The sequence below is a fragment of the Gopherus evgoodei genome, chromosome 9 (genome assembly GCF_007399415.2).
Source record: "Gopherus evgoodei ecotype Sinaloan lineage chromosome 9, rGopEvg1_v1.p, whole genome shotgun sequence".
NCBI classification, from domain to species: Eukaryota; Metazoa; Chordata; order Testudines; family Testudinidae; genus Gopherus; species Gopherus evgoodei.
The window spans coordinates 82,239,135-82,247,064 of NC_044330.1; positions in this window are offsets into that span (position 1 = coordinate 82,239,135).

Below are 7,930 nucleotides of genomic sequence, written 5' to 3' on the forward strand. Positions count from 1 at the left end.
GGTGTATCTCCCTGGACACTCAATAACAGACTTAAAAGGCTTAACAGACTGAAAAGTTGTTTTTTTTCATGAATTGACTAGTTACATACCATCTCAGGATGTGATCTCATCAGAGTCTCTCAAACCAAGCGGGCTTGCACTGGTTGCTGCTTGGATGTGAGACTATCACACACAATCTAGGCTGCTGAAAGACATGATGTTGCTTATTCAGTAAGTAGAGTTTTTCTGTCTGGCCTTATGTTCACTAGGAAATTTGAGAGAGATTTTCAAAGGGCAGTTAGGCACTCAACATCCACTGAAAATCAATAACACTGTGTGTCTAACTCTCCATGATACCTTTTGAAAATCTTTCCCATTCTAAGTATTTTTACCTTGTTTACATTTTCAAGATTCCATCCTCTTCCAAAAGTCTACCAGAGCAAACCTGTAGGCTCTTGGAAAGTCCAAGAACAAATTAGTATTATTCAGAAGGACAGGTCTTTTTTCAAACCTTAAAAACCATCTTTAAAAAATATTTTGTTCCAGTGAGGAACAAAAATGAGACCTTTTGAAATAACCTGTGAGAAAGACACCCTAGAATAGTCAATAGCCTGTTGGTTAGGGCCCTTAACCTGGTTCTTCCACATCCCGGTCAAATGCCCTAACTACTGTGCTGGAGAGTCAGTCACTTTGTTTGGCCCAGTGAATATTTGATCAGAATGGAACAGATGCAGTCAGAGATATTGAGAGACTGATTGTCTCGGGTACTTAACCTGTGCCTTCCACATCCCAGGTATCTTTCATCATAGCACCAATTTGTAGAGCTCCTGGGTTCTATTCAGTTTCTTTGCTTTGAGGAAATGTTTACCTAGGTACAATGAAATCATGAGATATCCTAGAAGTTCTGTTTACAGTGTCATGTGAACAGATCTATTTAATGATTAGTAGCGTAATTGTTTAGATACTTTGGAAGTCTTTAAGATAAAGAATGCTAAATAAATGTAAGTTATTGTTTCTACTAATTGGTGAATATTGGCCAAGATTTATGCAGTAATTAGAGGGCAGGATGGATCCACAGAGCTACATAAACTGATTGCATGTGGGGCTTCCCAAGCCTGGGGAGGAAAGGGTGCACTATGCTCCAGTGACAGAACTACTTGCTGAGCAGGGAGCTTGCAGAAAAGGTAACCGAAATTCTGTAAAGTAGAGCCTTGCACGGGATTATTCTTAATCCCACTCCCACACACTCTGGCTATTATGGTAGCGGGTCCTGAGAGATCACAGTCCTGCTGCAGGGCCCTACACTAGTCCTGTGTGGGGCTCTGCTATAAAGGACACTAGGCCAGTGAATGGAAAATCATGAATGAATCAAATGATTGATTTTTTCTTTATTAAGGTTAACTCAGGAACTGCTGTTAACTTCATTTAGCTTCTGGTCAATTCAGGAAGTACATCAGTATTTCACAAAGAACTCTCTGAATTTTTTGGTGAAAAGAGTCATTTAATTATTGGGAGCTGGAGAAGACTGACATCAGATGAGAAACCCAGGCAAAGCACCAAATAAATATCTGTATATGCTGAAGGGAACAATCTTGCATTGGCAAAAGAACTGACATATTACTGTTCCATTTCTAATTTCTTTGCTTCTCAGAAATAATGTTCAGTTGAAAAATCCAAGTTTCATCAAATGCAGCTGAAGTATTCATAGATGCATAGAGTGTAAGGCGAGAAGAGACTATTAGATTGTCTAGTCTGACCTTCTTTATATCACAGGTCATTATATTTCACCTTGTTAAGTTATTGAGCCTGATAACTTGAGTTTGGTTAAAGCATATCTTCCAGAAAGGCATCTGTTCCTGAGCTGAACAGCTCAAGTTGTGGAGAATCTACCATTTCCCTTGTAGTTTGTTCCACTTTCCCCATAACTGCTATATTGGTTACCTTTTTCTTTTTGTGGCCACATCTATTAAGAAATACAAGGAAAGCTGATAAGACGTTTAATTTGAGAGAGAGATTACATGATTTCACAGCATTACAAAAAGCCAGAGATTAAATAGTCAGCCACATCACTCTGCTAGGATAGCACATAATCTTTTCACCTAACAGTTACACTTCCTGTCTGTTGGACCACGGAAGATATGTGGCAGAGCAGAAGAAGGGTTTTTCAGGTCAGCAGCAGAAGCAATAACTGCTTAAAAATGCCAGTGTAGTAGTATGGTAAGCAGATCACTACCCTTAGTTTTAAAACAATCTCCAGACAAAATAGTTATTAAAAGATGCTAGAGAAATGCATAGAAGTGTTCAAAGTGTACTGAAATGACAGCGATTTGCATAAAACATGTGGTTTAATAGCAATATGGCATGCTTGGTGACCTAGAGGATAGAAGTCCAGCATTAATCCCTTGCTCCTAAGGCCAGCAAAGGGTTACAGTACTATAATCATGTGAGCTCCTCCCCTGGAGGCGAGAGAGGAGATACTGCCCATCTTTCTCTGATGACCCAGGGAGACGTGTGCAGCCCTGTTTGGCTGGAAGGAGTCTCCATAATGCAAGAGGGGAAGAAATAAAGGTAAAGTGTGGAGGCTCTAGTACAGCTACAAGTCTTGGTGTGTATATGGGGACAATATAAACTTCTAATGATCTTCAGCCTGTCAGGTCTCTGTCCTTGCTGGCAGTTCCTGGTAAAAGAATTCTGTCTAGGTTTCAGGCAGTGAAGCTACTTGCTTTTGTATGGCCTCACCCTTGCCTGATAACAGATATATCACACCAAGATATTTCCACCCTTCAAATTTACTGGGCCCGACCCTGGGCTTGGGCTGAGCTCTGTGGAGAGGAGCCAAAGGGGCAAAGGTGTCACTTCTTTGTTCCTCCAATCACCCAGGCTGCTGACAGCCAGTTCGACCCCACTATGCACAGCTTCCAGGCTATTGTAACATACATTAACTGATAATGGTCCCCAGGGGACTTTCTGCCAACTTGGAATCAGTGAAGTGAAGCTGTGCTCTGGCCAAACACTCTCCATCACACGTGTTACCAGCACATCCCCTGTGACAAACGGGGCCAGAGCTAGCTCCGTGATACCTTCATAGTCTACCATCAGCTGCCCAACTGAAGTAGCTTTATGGCCCATTTGCACTACCTATGAGACATAAAAGGGCTGTATGAGGCCAGAAGTTGCCCTGCAATGTATAAAAATTCTCTTTCATCCTAGCACTAATATGTAGAGGTTATGGGTTCTGTTCACTTTCTTTGTTCTGAGTAAATGTTTACCTAGATTAGTGGTTCTCAAACTTTTGTATTGGTGATCCCTTTCACACAGCAAGCCTCTGATGGGGACCCCCCCTTATAAATTAAAAATGTGTTTTTTTATATTTAACACTATATTATCAATGCTGGAGATGAAACGTGGTTTGGAGGCTGACAGCTCATGACCCCCACATAATAATCTCGCACCCCCTTGACAGGTCATGACCCTCAGTTTGAGAACCCCTGACCTATATACAGTAAATGATCAGATATCCTAGAAGTTCCTTTTCATATGGATGCAGCTGCACATTGCCTTTCTGAGGCAAAGAGTTAAATGTTTTCCCTTCTACCCAGTACTTAAGGCCATCTGTGGTCTGTACAAAGCATATTTGAGTTAATCCTTAAAAGTAAACACGTGTTAATACAAGACTCTGCAAGGAATCACTTTCTTTTGACACTAGGACTCCAGTCTCCTCCTTCTGTAATTCTCAAGGTCCTAGTTAAATATTCTAAATAGTTGGCCATATGCCACATTTGAGAGAAACGGTTTTCATTGTATTCATTTCTCTCCTTTAAGAACAATTTCAGACAATGGAATAAGATGCAATGACATTTTACCTCTGTCAAAGATGCATACAGTGCCACCCGTGCTTAACATTGTGCAATTTTTGACTGTAGTCAAAATTTTTATTTTGTTGGGTTGGATTTTTTGTTGCCGAAGGGTGGGCATAACATACTTAATTCTATTAGCAGCTGTTCAGTGCAGCATTCTATACAATTATGATAGGTATTAGCATAAGCTCTTCAGATTATTACTTTATAGCCATTTATATTGTACTATCAGCCTGAAATCTGTATTATAACCTACTATCTGGGTCATATCAGAACTCAACATTATTCGCAAAACAGGATGTTTAGAGACCACATGATAGCTATAAGAAGGCAACTGTCATGTGATGGTTTCTTAGGCCAGGTCCACACTACAGCGTTAAATCAATTTAACGCTGTAACCGTCCACACTACAAGGCACTTAAAATCGATTTTAAGGGGTCTTAAAATCGATTTCTGTACTACAGCTAAACGAAAGGAGTAACCCTAAAATCGATATTACTAAATCGATTTAGGGTTAGTGTGGACGGATATCGAAGTTATTGGTCCTATTCTTTTACTGAGCTACCCAGAGTGCACCGATCTCGAAATCGATGGTACCTTGGGACCATGGACGCACACCACCGAAGTAATGTGCCTTAGTGTGGACGCGTAAAATCGATTTTATAAAACCTGTTTTATAAAATTGATTTTACTAATATCGATTTAAAGCTGTTGTGTGGACGTAGGCTTAGAAAAGAGTTTAATGACCACTCCTTAAGTGAGTGCTCAGCCATCATGTTTGGATAGTTCAGATAAATTTGGGATAATTGGCTGAATTTTCAGATGCTTATCTAAACCAAACAGAAGCACTGAGGGATAGGCTCTCAGTGATTATAAATCAGCATAGCTGCATTGACATCAATGGGGTTATATTTATTTCCACCAGCGGATAATCTGGCCCTAATCTTTGAGATGTTAGCCCCTCCCAACTGGCAATACAGTAAGCAGTGGAAGATCAACTCTTTCTGCCACCCGGCCGGAGACTCTAAGAATGTTGCCACTTGACCAACGCCATTCAGACAGGAAGTGAACAAATTTAGACGTCGTAACATGCTAGTGCTGACGTCACTGTGAATGCATAAGAATGCTTTGGATGCTGGACAGAGAGCATCTAATTGGCCATAAGGAAAGACCAAACAATCAAATAAAAATTAAAGTGGAAAATCAGGTCTCTCTTCCTTTGGGTGCTGCCATTCGTTTGCTATTTCCCAGGGCCTTGGTCCAGAGGTAAATATGGTACACCAAGTGCCTGATCCAAAGCCCATCAGTCAATGGAAATACTTCCATTAACTTCAGAGGACTTTGGATCAAGCCTAAGACCTTTAGGATACAGTGGAGTGAATGAGCTTGTGATGTGCTAAAATGATTTATTTTATGTTTTCTACATGTAATACTAGAAATTAAGTTACATTATTTAGTCTAACTCCTCTCACCACTTTCTATATGGAATCAGTTATGTGAGCTAAGTGGGGCTGAGACAGCCTTGCAAAATTGAAATAAACATTTACCAGCCCAGATACAAAATCTACTTTGCCTGACATTTACTGTGAGTATTGATTGAGAATGTAAGAAAGAGCTAATGATATTTCGCTCACCTGTCCAAAAAAATTGCTTGTTCTGGGGCGTAAGTGGAATTTGTCAAAGCTGGGCTAAAAGAAGTATTAGAACAAATACTGTATTAGTTGAACAATCCATAAATCCATACCTGACAAACTGCAATACAAGAATTCTTTATTTTCTTAAAATCATAGCTGACTTTTTCTACACTTGATTGACAGTGACACTGATATTCAAAAACATCTGGAAAGAATCTGGCATTTATCCCTGTTACAAATCTGAGAATGAGGGATGGCCTTCATTTGAATTAGATTACTCGCACAAGTCCAAGCCTGGGTTTAGTGAGTTAACATGTCCTTCACTAATCAATCATTTCCTGCCAGTTATAATGCATGCTGGCATCTGAAGTGCAGCAAGCAACATTGCTAGATTGCACAGGATGGAGGGAAAGTGCATGTGACAAGTTGTCTTATAGCTGGATAATACTGCATGTCTCTAACATCTGAGAGTGATGTATTGCAGTATAACTGCCAAAGCGACATTTAACAAATGACTACGAAATGTTATGCAGAAATTCCTGTAATTTTAATAAGAGTTGCCAAAGATCTTAAAACATTACATGAGGACAATTGTGGAGGGCATCTTACTGCTTAGAGAAAACAAAGAACATTTCTGTTGTAATAAATCTTTTTCTAATTGTTTCGTAGGTTCTTAAGGTTGGAAAAGCTAATGACTTCCTTCCACTTTCTCTTCCTTCCTCTTAACGAGGAATGAAGGTGATCATACTTCCCTTTAAATGAGGGAAGCATTGCTTCCATGGCAAAATAGGATACCTTAAAAGCTTGCCATATGGCTACTCTCTCTTTGGCCAGGTGTCTGAGAGAATGTGCAAATAGCATACACTAGAGTTGTATATTTTGCTCCGTTAGCCGTGAATTGCGTATGCATTAGTCTCAGCACTGATGGCAAGTCTGACATTTCCATATGGCAGCCCCACTTTCGGTCTGTTATTTCTGTCGTTAGCGTTCTGCAGCTCAGAAATGATTTCAAGGGTTGAAACTCAGATTTAGAAACAAATAAAAATGTGACCTAAATCTACTTTGTACCTCTGGCTGCCTCTATTGTGAATGAATTATTCTAATAAAGTAGGGTGGGGTGGGAGTCATTAGAGATGGCATGTTTTCAGCTCCCTAGATTATATTTTGCAGAGAGGATCTAAATTTTTAAGTATGTGTTTCATGGCCAATAAATAGTGCAGAGGAGACAGGATGGCTCAGGGGACTGATTAAAAAAAATGTTGTATGGAGCCTTTCAGTTTTAGATCATTGGTTTGAATCCAGCATGAGGCAGCAGCATGAGGCCTGTTTGACCTATGTAAAATGAGTGGAACTTCAGTTTCTTGAACATCAGCATCATATAAACTGCCAGTGTTTGTCTGCCCTGGAAATTTTAGCAGATCACCAGAAGGCTGAATGTGCCTGCAGTCTCAGTGATGCTGCCTTACTCCTAGAAATAGTCCCTTCCCATCAGGACTGGAGTGTGCTGATGGGACTGTGTAACCTTCCATTATTAGTGTTTCTCACCTGTATTCCAGTAGCGCTTGGCAGCCCTCACCAAGACTGGGACTCTCTCTACCCTGAAGAATACAAGGGTGACAAAGGATGGGAGAGGAACCAGAGGCACAAGAAGATGAAGTGGCTTACATAAGGTCACACAGCAGGTCAGTGGTAGCACTGCGAATAGAACCCAGGTCTCCTGAGCCACAGTCTAACATGCTATTGGTGGTGGTTCTTGTTTTGGTACTTATTTATTTACTGTTTGTATCCTGATAGCAAGTAGGAGCCTGAGCCATGTACCAGGACCCCATTGTGTTAGGTACTATACAAATACATAAGAAAAAGACCATGTTACCTCCCCCGTGTCACAATATCTGTGCTCTTGGTATTCTGTAGGGTCCAAATCCTGCCATTCTAGAAGGATAATCTCCTTTTCCAGTGCATCTTTAAGAGGACTCAATTAAATTCACTTTAGCAAAAGCAGTCTTCTTACCAAAAAATAAAAAACCACAATATGTTGATCTGAAAGGGTTAATTAATACCACAGTTTAGTAGTCTTTACAGAGCCTCCTCTTCATTTCTTGTTAACCAAGAGTCAAGAGCATTGCAATAGCTAAAATATTTGTAGCGCTCATTCTATGCTATGTTGTGATTTTCTTCACTGTCTGATACTGTGTATTCCAAACTGAAATTCTAGCCTTCAGGGCTCTTTAAAATAAAATATGCACAGAAAGCACATTTTGTAATATAAGACACAACCTTTTAAATGCTTACATACCTGATTAACTTTAAGCTTACAAGCCGTCTTATTGACTTTACTGGTGCTATGCCTCGTGTATATCTGCAAGATCAGGCCATCAAATAGGTTAGTGCTGCCATTTTCTTAATAAAATCCAATCAACTTGTAGTTGCTAAGGTATTTAAAAGAATCGTTTAAATAAT